The sequence below is a fragment of the Hemitrygon akajei genome, unplaced genomic scaffold (genome assembly GCF_048418815.1).
Source record: "Hemitrygon akajei unplaced genomic scaffold, sHemAka1.3 Scf000112, whole genome shotgun sequence".
In the NCBI taxonomy this organism is placed as follows: Eukaryota; Metazoa; Chordata; class Chondrichthyes; order Myliobatiformes; family Dasyatidae; genus Hemitrygon; species Hemitrygon akajei.
The window spans coordinates 135,726-147,767 of record NW_027331998.1 but is presented as its reverse complement, the minus strand read 5'-3'; the positions used below and the strand labels follow the sequence as shown (position 1 = coordinate 147,767).

Sequence of the window (12,042 nt, the reverse complement as noted above, 5' to 3'; positions counted from 1 at the left end):
AAGAAAGAATCTCCTATATTAAAACATTTGATTGATTTATGGAATAAAATAAATGTTGATGATGAAATAAGGAATTCTTTATTAGCAAAGAGATCTTTAATTCAAAATAGACTTATTCCTTTTACAATGGATAATCAACTTTTATACAATTGGTTTCAAAAAGGGATTAGATATATAGGAGACTGTTTTGAAGGAGGTATATTAATGTCATTTGATCAATTAAAGAATAAATATAAAATATCAAACAACACTGTTTTTTGTTACTTCCAATGAAGGGCTTATTTAAGCGAAAAATTGGGTCAAAGTTATTGCCGAAATGTAATGAAATAGAAACTTTAATTCAAAAAGGAAAAGCTAAAAAATGTATTTCTTGTATGTATAGTTTGATTCAAAAACAGGCAATTAAACAAGGAATCCATAAGTCAAGACAAAAATGGGAAACTTGAATATTAAAATTGAAGAAACAAATTGGTCAAGACTATTTCTTGACAGTATCACAAATACAATAAATGTCCGGTTAAGATTAGTGCAATATGATTATTTTACATCAATTATATATTACACCACAAAAAATAAATAAATTAAACCCAAATTTATCTGATCAGTGTTTCCGATGTAACCACGAAATTGGTACTTTTTTTACATTCTACTTGGTCTTGTTCTAAAATTGAACCTTTTTGCACAAATTTAAGAGTTTTACTGGAACATCAGCAGCCTTTTGTACCCAGACAAGTTTTTCTTCCCATTTGCTGTTGTACTTACGGTTGCTCTCGTAACAAGCTTTCCATTTCTTTGACGACATGTGTTGATGATAAATGATTTATAAAAACAGCCGAAGGCGTCACAGTTTCACCACAAAACGTGATTCCGTATAGAAAGTCGATTTGTATGATTATAAATCACATCCGGACGCTTCGGAGATCCGAGACAAACTGGAGCCGGACTCACGTGACCGGCCGTGTTGCCGGTTCGGCGGCAGAAATATTGCCGAATGTAACTGACCAAAGGCAACACGAGTGAATCTGCAGATGCTGGAAATAAATAAAAAAACAAAATTATGGCAGAACTCACCAGGCCAGACAGCATCTATGGGAGGAGGAAATAATGACGTTTCGGGCCGAAACCCTTCATCAGGAGTCAAAACTGACCAAAAAACATCTTTCTCAAAGGAAAATGTTTTAGAAACAGGATGGCTGGTAATTTCCGTGCAGATCATGTTAGCAAGTGAAAAAGCCGGGGAAAAGCCAAATGAATTTTCCGAAGCCAAACAAATTGAAAAAAAGCCAATTTACTGGAATTTGCTCCGAAAAAGCCAATCAGGTGACCGTGCACCGTCGCGCGCAGTTCCCCTTACGTCACTGCTCAGGTAACCCCGCCCACCCCGAGTTACGTCATTGGTCAGGTAAACCGTCCGCTCGCGAGCTCCTCCCTCCGCCTCCGGTCGGTTCGTTCCCCGCAGCGCGAGCCCCACCTCCCTCGCTTCTTTATTGGTTGGTCAGTCCGCCAATCCTAATAGCCCCACCTTCCTCCCTCCGTCATTGGTCGATTAATCTGCCCGCGGCTCGAGCTCCGCCTGAAGGTGTTGGAGTGTCTGAATGGGGGGGGGGGGTCTGTGGATGAGGAGTGACTGAGGGCGAGGAGGGTCAGAAGTTGAGGAGTGTCTCGGTGAGGGTGTCTGAGTGTGTTTGGAGTGACTGAGGGCGAGGAGGGTCTCGGTGAGGGTGTCTGAGTGTGTTTGGAGTGACTGAGGGCGAGGAGGGTCTCGGTGAGGGTGTCTGAGTGTGTTTGGAGTGACTGAGGGCGAGGAGGGTCTCGGTGAGGGTGTCCGAGTGTGTTTGGAGTGACTGAGGGCGAGGAGGGTCTCGGTGAGGGTGTCCGAGTGTGTTTGGAGTGACTGAGGGCGAGGAGGGTCTCGGTGAGGGTGTCCGAGTGTGTTTGGAGTGACTGAGGGCGAGGAGGGTCTCGGTGAGGGTGTCCGAGTGTGTTTGGAGTGACTGAGGGCGAGGAGGGTCTCGGTGAGGGTGTCTGAGTGTGTTTGGAGTGACTGAGGGCGAGGAGGGTCTCGGTGAGGGTGTCCGAGTGTGTTTGGAGTGACTGAGGGCGAGGAGGCTCTGTGGGTGAGGGAGTGTCTCGGTGAGGGTGTCTGAGTGTGTTTGGAGTGTCTGAGGGCGAGGGAGGGTCTGTGGGTGAGGAGTGTCTGACTGCGTTTGGAGTGACTGAGGGCGAGGAGGGTCAGAAGGTGAGGAGTGTCTCGGTGAGGGTGTCTGAGTGTGTTTGGAGTGACTGAGGGCGAGGGGGGTCTGTGGGTGAGGAGTGTCTCGGTGAGGGTGTCTGAGTGTGTTTGGAGTGACTGAGGGCGAGGAGGGTCTCAGTGAGGGTGTCCGAGTGTGTTTGGAGTGACTGAGGGCGAGGAGGGTCTCGGTGAGGGTGTCTGAGTGTGTTTGGAGTGACTGAGGGCGAGGAGGGTCAGAAGTTGAGGAGTGTCTCGGTGAGGGTGTCTGAGTGTGTTTGGAGTGACTGAGGGCGAGGGGGGTCTGTGGGTGAGGAGTGTCTCGGTGAGGGTGTCTGAGTGTGTTTGGAGTGACTGAGGGCGAGGAGGGTCTCAGTGAGGGTGTCTGAGTGTGTTTGGAGTGACTGAGGGCGAGGAGGCTCTGTGGGTGAGGGAGTGTCTCGGTGAGGGTGTCTGAGTGTGTTTGGAGTGTCTGAGGGCGAGGGAGGGTCTGTGGGTGAGGAGTGTCTGACTGCGTTTGGAGTGACTGAGGGCGAGGAGGGTCAGAAGGTGAGGAGTGTCTCGGTGAGGGTGTCTGAGTGTGTTTGGAGTGACTGAGGGCGAGGGGGGTCTGTGGGTGAGGAGTGTCTCGGTGAGGGTGTCTGAGTGTGTTTGGAGTGACTGAGGGCGAGGAGGGTCTCGGTGAGGGTGTCTGAGTGTGTTTGGAGTGACTGACGGTGAGGAGGGTTTGAGGGTGATGGGAGGGTCTCGGTGAGGGTGTCCGAGTGTGTTTGGAGTGACTGAGGGCGAGGAGGGTCAGAAGGTGAGGATTGTCTCGGTGAGGGTGTCCGAGTGTGTTTCGAGTGACTGAGGGCGAGGGGGGTCTGTGGGGGAGAGAAGGTAGTAGCTGAGGATGATTCAATGAGGGAGGGTCTGGTAGTGATGAGGTTTTCAGTGAGGGAATGAGGATAAGCAGTGTCTCTAGGAGAGACTGAGGGTGAGGAATGTTCTTGGTTAGAGAGGGTATGAGAGTGAGGAGGGTCTTGGTGAGGGAAGGTCTTGGTGAGGAAAGGTCGGTGAGGAGGGTCTCAGTGAGGGTGTCCGAGTGTGTTTGGAGTGACTGAGGGCGAGGGGGGGGGTCTGTGGGGGAGGTAAGGTAGTAGCTGACGATGATTCAGTGAAGGGAGGGTCTGGTAATGATGAGGTTTTCAGTGAGGGAATGAGAATAAGCAGTGTCTCTAGGAGGGAGTGAGGGTGAGGAATGTTCTTGGTTAGAGAGGGTATGAGAGTGAGGAGGGTCTTGGTGAGGGAAGGTCTTGGTGAGGAAAGGTCGGTGAGGAGGGTCTCAGTGAGGGTGTCCGAGTGTGTTTGGAGTGACTGAGGGCGAGGCGGGTCTGTGGGGGAGGGAAGGTAGTAGCTGAGGATGATTCAGTGAAGGGAGGGTCTGGTAGTGATGAGGTTTTCAGTGAGGGAATGAGAATAAGCAGTGTCTCTAGGAGGGACTGAGGGTGAGGAATGTTCTTGGTTAGAGAGGGTATGAGAGTGAGGAGGGTCTTGGTGAGGGAAGGTCTTGGTGAGGAAAGGTCGGTGAGGAGGGTCTCAGTGAGGGTGTCCGAGTGTGTTTGGAGTGACTGAGGGCGAGGGGGGTCTGTGGGGGAGGGAAGGTAGTAGCTGAGGATGATTCAGTGAAGGGAGGGTCTGGTAGTGATGAGGTTTTCAGGGAGGGAATGAGAATAAGCAGTGTCTCTGTAGGAGGGACTGAGGGTGAGGAATGTTCTTCGTTAGAGAGGGTATGAGAGTGAGGAGGGTCTCCGTGAGGGAAGAGTTGGGGGTGAGGGTCTTGATGAGGGAGGTTCTTGGGTGTGGAGGGTCGTGAGGGAGGTTCTGAGGGTGGGGATGGTCACAGTGAGGATGGTGTTAGTGAGGGGTGTCTCAGGGTGAGGAGGGTCTTGGTGAGGGTGAAGCTGAAGAGGGTCTCAGACCATGGGACTTCTTACATTGAGTGTTGGTCTGAGTAGCTCCTGAGGTAGAGATGGATCTGAGGTGAGGGAACACTCCAGGCTGAGAGTTGGACTGAGGAAACGCATGAGGTAAGAGGACGGTCTGCTGTAGCAGCTCCAGGGATGGGCTGAAAGATCTGAGGTAGTGGGAGGGATCGAGGTGAGGGAGCTCCTGAGATCAAGGGACCATCTGACTTGAGGGATCTCCGTAGGGTGAGAGATGGCTGGGTCTAAGGGACTGACTTGAGGGAGCTTCTGAGGTAGTGGGGTAGTCAGAGTGATGGGCTCCTGAGGGTGAGGGACGGTGTGTTGAGAGGGAGCTCCCGAGGGTGAGGGACGCTGTGTTGAGAGGGAGCTCCCCTGGGTGAGGAATAGTGTGTTGAGAGGGAGCTCCTGAGGGTGAGGGACGGTACGTTGAGAGGGAGCTCCCGAGGGTGAGGAACGGTGTGTTGTGAGGGAGCTCCCGAGGGTGAGGGACGAGTCTGAGGTGGGCAGAGTCCCAATGGTCAGAGTCCACTGATGACGGGTCTGTTACAGGAAGGTGTCAGACTGAGAGCGATGGACTCTCCGTGTCAGAGGCAGAGGCAACGTCTGGTGAGGAGCCACAGGGGAACATTGAACAACAGATGGAAACCAGGCTGAGGTGAGAGATGGAGCTGAGACTGGGAGGGTGAACATTTCCTCTGGTCTCACTCCCCACTGAGATATCACTGCTGTCCTATCCCTGCCCCTATTATCCTGAATTAATCTCTACAACACTGTCCACCATGACCCTCTGCTTTAGAATTATCTCCCGAGACCCCTCCACCACTGAGTGTATGTCCCTCATGATTGTCTGCACCTCTATAAGATGACCACTCATTCTCCTACACTCCAATGGGGACAAAACAAAAAGTACCAACCTGCTCACCCTCTGTCCATAACTCAGTCCCACGAGTCCTGGCAACATCCTGGTAAATCTCCTCTGCACTCCGTCCAGCTTCATGACATTGTTCCTGTCACAGTGTGACTAAACCTGAGCATAGTATTCCAAATCTGGCCTCACCAACATCTTGTACAATGTCAGAACATAGAAATAGGAGCAGGAGAAGACTCACAGACACGAGACAATCTGCAGATGCTGGAAATCCAAAGCAACACACACAAAATGCTGGAGGAACTCAGCAGGTCAGGCAGCGTCTGTGGGAAAGAGTAAACAGTCGACGTTTCAGGCCGAGACCCTTCATCAGGACAGAAGAGAAAGAAGAGAAGTCCGATTAAGAAGGTGGGGGGAGTGGAGGAGGAAGTACAAAGTGGCAGGTGATAGGTGAAACTGGGAGAGGGGGAGGAGGTGAAGTAAAGAACATGGAAGTTTCATGAAAGAATTAAAGGGCTGGAGAAGGGGAATCTGATAGAGGGTAGAAGACCATGGGAGAAAGGGAAGGGGTAGGAGCACCTGAGGCAGGTGATGGGCAGGTGAGGAGATGAGGTGAAAGAGGGAAAAGGGAATGGTGATGGGGGGTGGGGGCAATTACCAGAAGCTCAAGAAATCGATGTTCATGCCAAATGGTTCGATGCTCCCAGACAGATGTTGCTCCCCCAACCTGAGTGTGGCCTCATCACGACAGTAGAGGAGACCATGGACTGACATGTTGGAATGGGAATGGGAAGCAGAATTGAAATGGGTGGTCACTGGGAAATCCTGCTTTTATTTTCCGACAGAGTGTAGGTGCTCGACGAAGCGGTCTCCCAATTTTCATTGGGGCTCTCTGATATACAGGAGGCCACACCAGGAGCACCGGATACAGTAGATGCCCCAACAGACTCAGCTCACCTGGAAGGACAGTTTGGGGCCCTGAAAGGTACTGAGGGAGGAGGTGTAGGCACAGTTGTGGCTCTAGTTCTGCTTGCAAGTGTAGCATCTGTGCCCCCAATTTACCCCCATTCACCGAGAGTGAACCGCAATCGCCCCACCAATAGTAAAATACTTCAGTGTAATGCCCCCCCCATACACACTCGCAACACAAATATCAGACAATACACCAAAGGCGAGTAAATAATTACAACTTTATAGTTATTTCCTAGTGATGGGTTAGTAGAAACAGATAACCTAAAAACACCAAATCAGTAAGTTTATCAGTTTGTGCACATAATATTTTAATACGTTGGAGCTCACGCCTCCGGTTCCATCCACAACGACCTTCCGAGCCTTCGGCCACCGTCCGAACCGCCGACGTCCAGTATCCGCTGTCCTGGAACAGCTGTCCACTCCTCACACGTCATCCTCCTCGCTCACCTCCCGAAAAAAGACCGTGAACTCCTGCTCAGCTCACAGATACAAGATAGCATAACAATTCTCCATTGGCTAGTTCCCCCCTTAGCTACAGTTATAACCCAAACATTCCAGATACAGAAACCCATTGCAGCATTAAGTAACATTACAGAGAAGCCATTTCATTATAACAATACAAAGAAGCCATTTTGTTAGCCTGAACAGTTAACACCACAGTTACTGGTACTGAGAGCCCTACATAAGACTTTTACTCGTGTATATGAAGGTTGTAAGTTGTAAGGTCAATTCCAATTCAGTTTACACAGGCCTCAGAACAGTAACTAGGATGTAGACTACAAATTGCAACAGGAGATAGGAAGGGCATGTAAAAAGGACAATGTAATGATAACCATGGGGATTTCAATTTGCAGGTAGATTGGGAAAATCATGTTGGTGCTGGATCCCAAAAGAAGGAATTTGTAGAATGCCTATGAAATGGCTTTTTAAAGCAGCTCGTGGTTGAGCCCGCCAGAGAAAAGACAAGTCTGGATTTGGTGTTGTGTAATGATGCAGAGATCATGATATGATAGAATTCACCCTGCAGTTTGAGAGGGAGAAGCTAAAATCAGATGTATCAGTATTACAGTGGAGTAAAGGGAACTACAGAGGCATGAGAGAGGAGCTGGCCAAAGTTGATTGGAAGCGGACATTAGTTGGGATGATGGCAGAGCTGCAATGGCTGGAGTTTCTGGGAGTAATTTGGAAATGCAGGATAGATAAATACCAAAGAAGAAGAAATATTGCAAAGGGAAGATGAGGCAACTGTGGCTGAAAAGGGAAATCAATGACAGCATAAGATCGAAAGCAAGGGCATTCAGTAAATCAATAATTACTGGGAAGCTGGAGGGTTTTAAAAACTAAATGAAGGCAATAAAAAAAAGCAATAACGAGAAAAGACAAAATGTGAAGGTTAATTAGCCAGTAATTTAAAAGAAGAAAACAAAAGGTTTTTCAAGTATGCAAAAAGTAAAATAGAGATAAGTGGGAAATGACACTGGAGAGGTCATAATGCAGTATTAAGAAAGGCAGAAAAACTTAATAAATATTTTGTATTTTTCTTCACTGTGAAAGACACCATCAGTCTGCCAGAAATTCGAGTGTCAGGGTGCAGAAGTCAGTGTAGTTGCTATTACTAAGGAGAAGGTGCTTGGGTAGGTGAAAGGTCTGAAAGTCGGTAAGTCAGCTGGACCAGATGGACTACACCCCAGGGTTCTGAAAGAGGTGGCTGAAATGATTGTGGAGGCATCAGTAGTGATCTTTCAACAATCGCTAGATTCTGGGATGGTTTGGGAGGAATGGGAAATTGTAAATGCCACTCCACTCTTTAAGAAAGGTGGGAGACAAACAACAGGAAATCATTGGCAACAAAAAACACACAGATTGAGAACAATGGACTGTTCATTTCACTCACACAGGTATCACATGTTGAAAGCCACAGATGCAAATTCACCCACGAACAGAACTGAGAGGAGTTCCTGGAATAGGGTGCTGAGCTGATCCGGAGAGTGAGACAGAAAGTTGGTGGGGGGGGGGGGGGGGGTGAGGTGAGAGAGGGTCAGAGAGATGCCATGTAGTTTGTGGGACTGAATATTCAGTCTCTCTGCAAAACATTCCAAATTATTCACTCTGCTTCTGTGGCCATTACAGTTCCAATAGGAACATCCCTCTGGTTAATTCTGCACTGTTCTGTTCTCCTGTTTGCCACTGGATGCAAACAGACTGAGAACTGAGGGGTTTTCACATCATAGACACAGGTCACATTTGGTGAAAGGTCACAGGTTGAAGCAAGAGGCATTAGCACAATGTGAGGTGTTGGGGGTGGGGAAAGCGGAGAGGAAGGAAGTGAAAGAGTTGAGGTGAGGGGTGGGGAGAGAGAGAGAGTGTGAGTCACAGAGTCAGACAACACAGAAACAGGCCTCCCCACCATTGAGCACATCTAGAAGGTCATTGACACAAGAAAGCTGCTTCCATCATCAGTGACCCCCATCCAGACCGTGCTCTCTTCTCACTGCTTCCATTGGGCAGGAGGTACAGGAGCCTTGGGTCTCACACCACCAGGTCAAGCATAGTTACTATCCTTCAATCATCAGGCTGCTGAACCAGTGAGGATAACTTCACTCACCTCAATACTAAACTGATCCCAACACCTTGTTCACCTTAATGTGAATTGCAACCAGGGATATTGATAAATTTAACTGAAAATTTTTATTTGTGAATCACGTGCTCCTTTTTTCACCATGGAGCCAAAAAAACAAAGGGAAAATATGAAGTATGGTGAAACTAAAAATTCAAAAACTGAAACATCATTAGTCTAAATATTCATCGCGTTTGCTCAGTACTTAACTGAACCACCTCTCACAGCTATTGCAACCAATAGTCTTTTTTAGATAAGTCTTTATTCGCTTTGCACAATGTAGTGGAACGAGATTTGCCCATTAACTCCTGTAAATTTGATCAAACTGTGCCAGATTAGTTGGGAAGTGACGGTAGACAGCTTTATTGTCATCTTGCCAGAGATGTTTGATCGAGTGAAGGTCAGGACTTGAACTGGGCCACTCAAGGATGTAGACATAAAACATAGAACAGTAAAGCACAGGAACAGCTCCTTCAGCCCATAATGTTGTGCCGATCCAGCTACAAAGCAAATCAGACAGACTAATCCCTCCAACCTACAGAATGTCCATATCCCAACATCTCCCACACATCCATGTGTCTATCTAAACATCTCTTAAAAGCCTCTCGTGTATTTGACTCTACCACCTCACCAGGCATCCATCACTCTCTGAGTAAAAAAACTTACCCCTCACATCCCCTTTGAACCTACCCCTCTCACCTTCAATGCATACCTGGATTAAACATTTCAACTCTGGGAAACAGATACTCCCTGTCCAATCTATCTCTGCCTCTCATAATATTATAAACCTCCATCAGATGTCCCCTCAGCCTCCTCCGCTCCAGAGACGACAACCGACGTTTATCCAACCTCTCATGCCCTCTGAACCGGGGAGCATCCTGGCAAACCTCTTCTGTACCCTCTCCAAAGCCTCAACATCTGTCCTGTAGTGATGTGACCAGAACGGTTTCCAACAGTCCAGATGTGGCCCAACCAGAGTTTTATAAAGTTGCAACATAACCTCTTGACTTTGGAACTCAATGCCTCGACTAATAAGAGCAAGCATTCCATAAGCCTTCTTAACCACCTTATTGAACTGTGTAGCCACTTTCGAGGAGCTGTGAACTTGAGTCCAAAGATCTCTCTGCTCAGCAACACTGCTAATGATGTTGCCCTTAACAATGAACTGTCTCCTTTCATTTTCCCTGTCAAGGTGCAACACCTCACATTTATCTGGGTTAAGCTCCATCTGCCATTTCTCAGCCCATATCTGCAACTGATCTATATCACACTGTATTCTCTGCACGTCTTCCACACTATCCACAATTTCACCAATCTTGGTATCATCCACAAACCGGGCTGGTGTTGCCAAGCTCCAGTGGGTCATCCCCCAAGTAGGATCCAAAGAGGTGTACTTGTTACTGAGGGGAATGGGCGCAGGGGAACCCTTCCTAATCCCCTTACCTCCCCTTCAGACTGGGGTTGTTGTTCTCACACCGGTCCACCACCCTCTCCACTTCCTCTCTCTACTCCAACTCATCATCGTTGTTGATGAGGCCACAACCGCTGTTGACAGGGTTTGAGCTGAATCCCGTGACACAGTCATGTGTCAGCAGCGGGCTGAGCATACAGACCTGGGGAGCACCAGTGCTCAGTGTAATGGGACTGGAGACTTTACTGTCCACACAGACTGACTGTGGCCTTTCATTCAGAGTCCAGGATCCAGTTACAGAGGGAGGTGTTGACACCCAGAGAGGGCAGTTTCTAGGGTACGATGGTGTTAAATGCCAAACTGGTGCATAAATGTGAGACCCCATTTTCCAGGTGGGACAGGACAGAGTGGATGGCAGAGACTAATGCATCATCATTGGATCAATTCAATCCGAACCAGAAAGTGAACCGGAAAGGGGGCAATGTAGGCGGGAGAAAGGCTTTAATGTGCTCCATGACCAGCCGGTCAAAGCATTTCATAATGATTGATGTTAATGCCACCAGATGATAGTAATTTAGACAGGTTACTGTCACCTTCTTTGGCCCTGGAATGGTAGTTGCCATCTTGAAAACTGAGGGGCAATGGACTGCTCCAGAGAAATCTGGAATATATCCGTCAGCACCTCAGTTAGCTGGGATGAACAGTCATTCAGAACCCGACCTGGTATATTATCAGCTTTGTGTGGGTTAACACTGTCCAGGGTCTTCCTCACCTCAGCTTCAGCCAGATGGAGGGTCTCCTCCCCTGGGTGTCTCTCTCACCAGCACTTTGTTCTGTGCATCAAATCGGGTGTAAAAGACATTCAGCCTGTCGGGGAGTGAGGCGTCCTGGTCCCTCTGATCTAAAGACAGCATCACGATCCCTCAGCCGTGCATGGCCCTCTGCAGTGAGCCATGGATTCTGACTGGCCCCACACGGATGTGTTTTGTGATGGTAACAGTCTCAGTACACTCCTCTGTGTAGCTGGTCACAGAATCCACATATTCCTCGATGTTACGTGGTTGACATAGGTAGCAGCCTATCTGAACATTCTCCAGTTTGTGTTTCAAAGCAGTCCTGCAATGCTGAGATTGCTCCCTCAGAACTGGTTTGGCCAATTTGATCAGTGGTTTGTATGCTGGAATTAGCATAACAGACAAGTGATCAGAGAGCCCAGTGTGGGGCAGGGGAACAGCTTTATATGCTCCTGGTATGTTAGTGTAAACCAGGTCTAGTGTATTCTCACCTCTGGTACCAAAACCAACATGCTGGTGGAATTTAGGCAGACAATCAAGTCAAAATTGCAGTCAGTGGGTTTGGGTTAAGTTTGTCTTTCAAACTAAATATTAGGATCAACATTTCAACATTGGAAGAGTGAAGATGAAGTAAAAGGGAAGGGGAGTGCAAGAGAGGTTACAAAAGTCTCCAGAACAAATAAAAAGACAAAGCTTAGAAAATGATATAAATTTAAACTATGGTAACAGAGGTAAAATTGACAAAGGGTGGTGAATACAGTACTGAAAGTGTTATTTTTGAATGCTCTCACTGAATGAATAATTTCAACAATATCGTAACCCAGACATTGGCAGGTATGACATGGTGGGCATCGCTGAGTCGTGGTTGAACGAAGATCGGTTGAGAGCTTATCTTGCAAGGATACATGTTGTATCGAATGGACAGCAGGAGAAGCAGAGGGAGTGGGGTGGGAATTGAATTCTGAGAGAGAGTTGGCATACGATTAGGAAGATGTAGAGTCATTGTGCGTAAGGTAAGAAACTGCAAGCGTAAAAAGACCCTGATGGGAATTATATACAGGCCTCAGAACAGTAACTAGAGTGTGGGCTACAAATTGCAACAGGAGATAGGAAGGGCATGTAAAAAGGGCAATGTAATGATGGCCATGGGGGTTTCAATTTGCAGGTAGATTGGGAAAATCAT

General features: G+C 47.9%; 1 long non-coding RNA gene across 1 annotated transcript; it reads left to right on the top strand.

Annotated features, from left to right (window-relative positions):
* Positions 1-4,114: 4,114 nt before the first annotated feature.
* LOC140723410 (uncharacterized) lies at positions 4,115-11,804 on the top strand. Its single transcript, XR_012097889.1, has 3 exons — positions 4,115-4,299; positions 4,747-4,852; positions 11,684-11,804. It is a non-coding gene; the product is annotated as an uncharacterized lncRNA (long non-coding RNA).
* Positions 11,805-12,042: the final 238 nt, after the last annotated feature.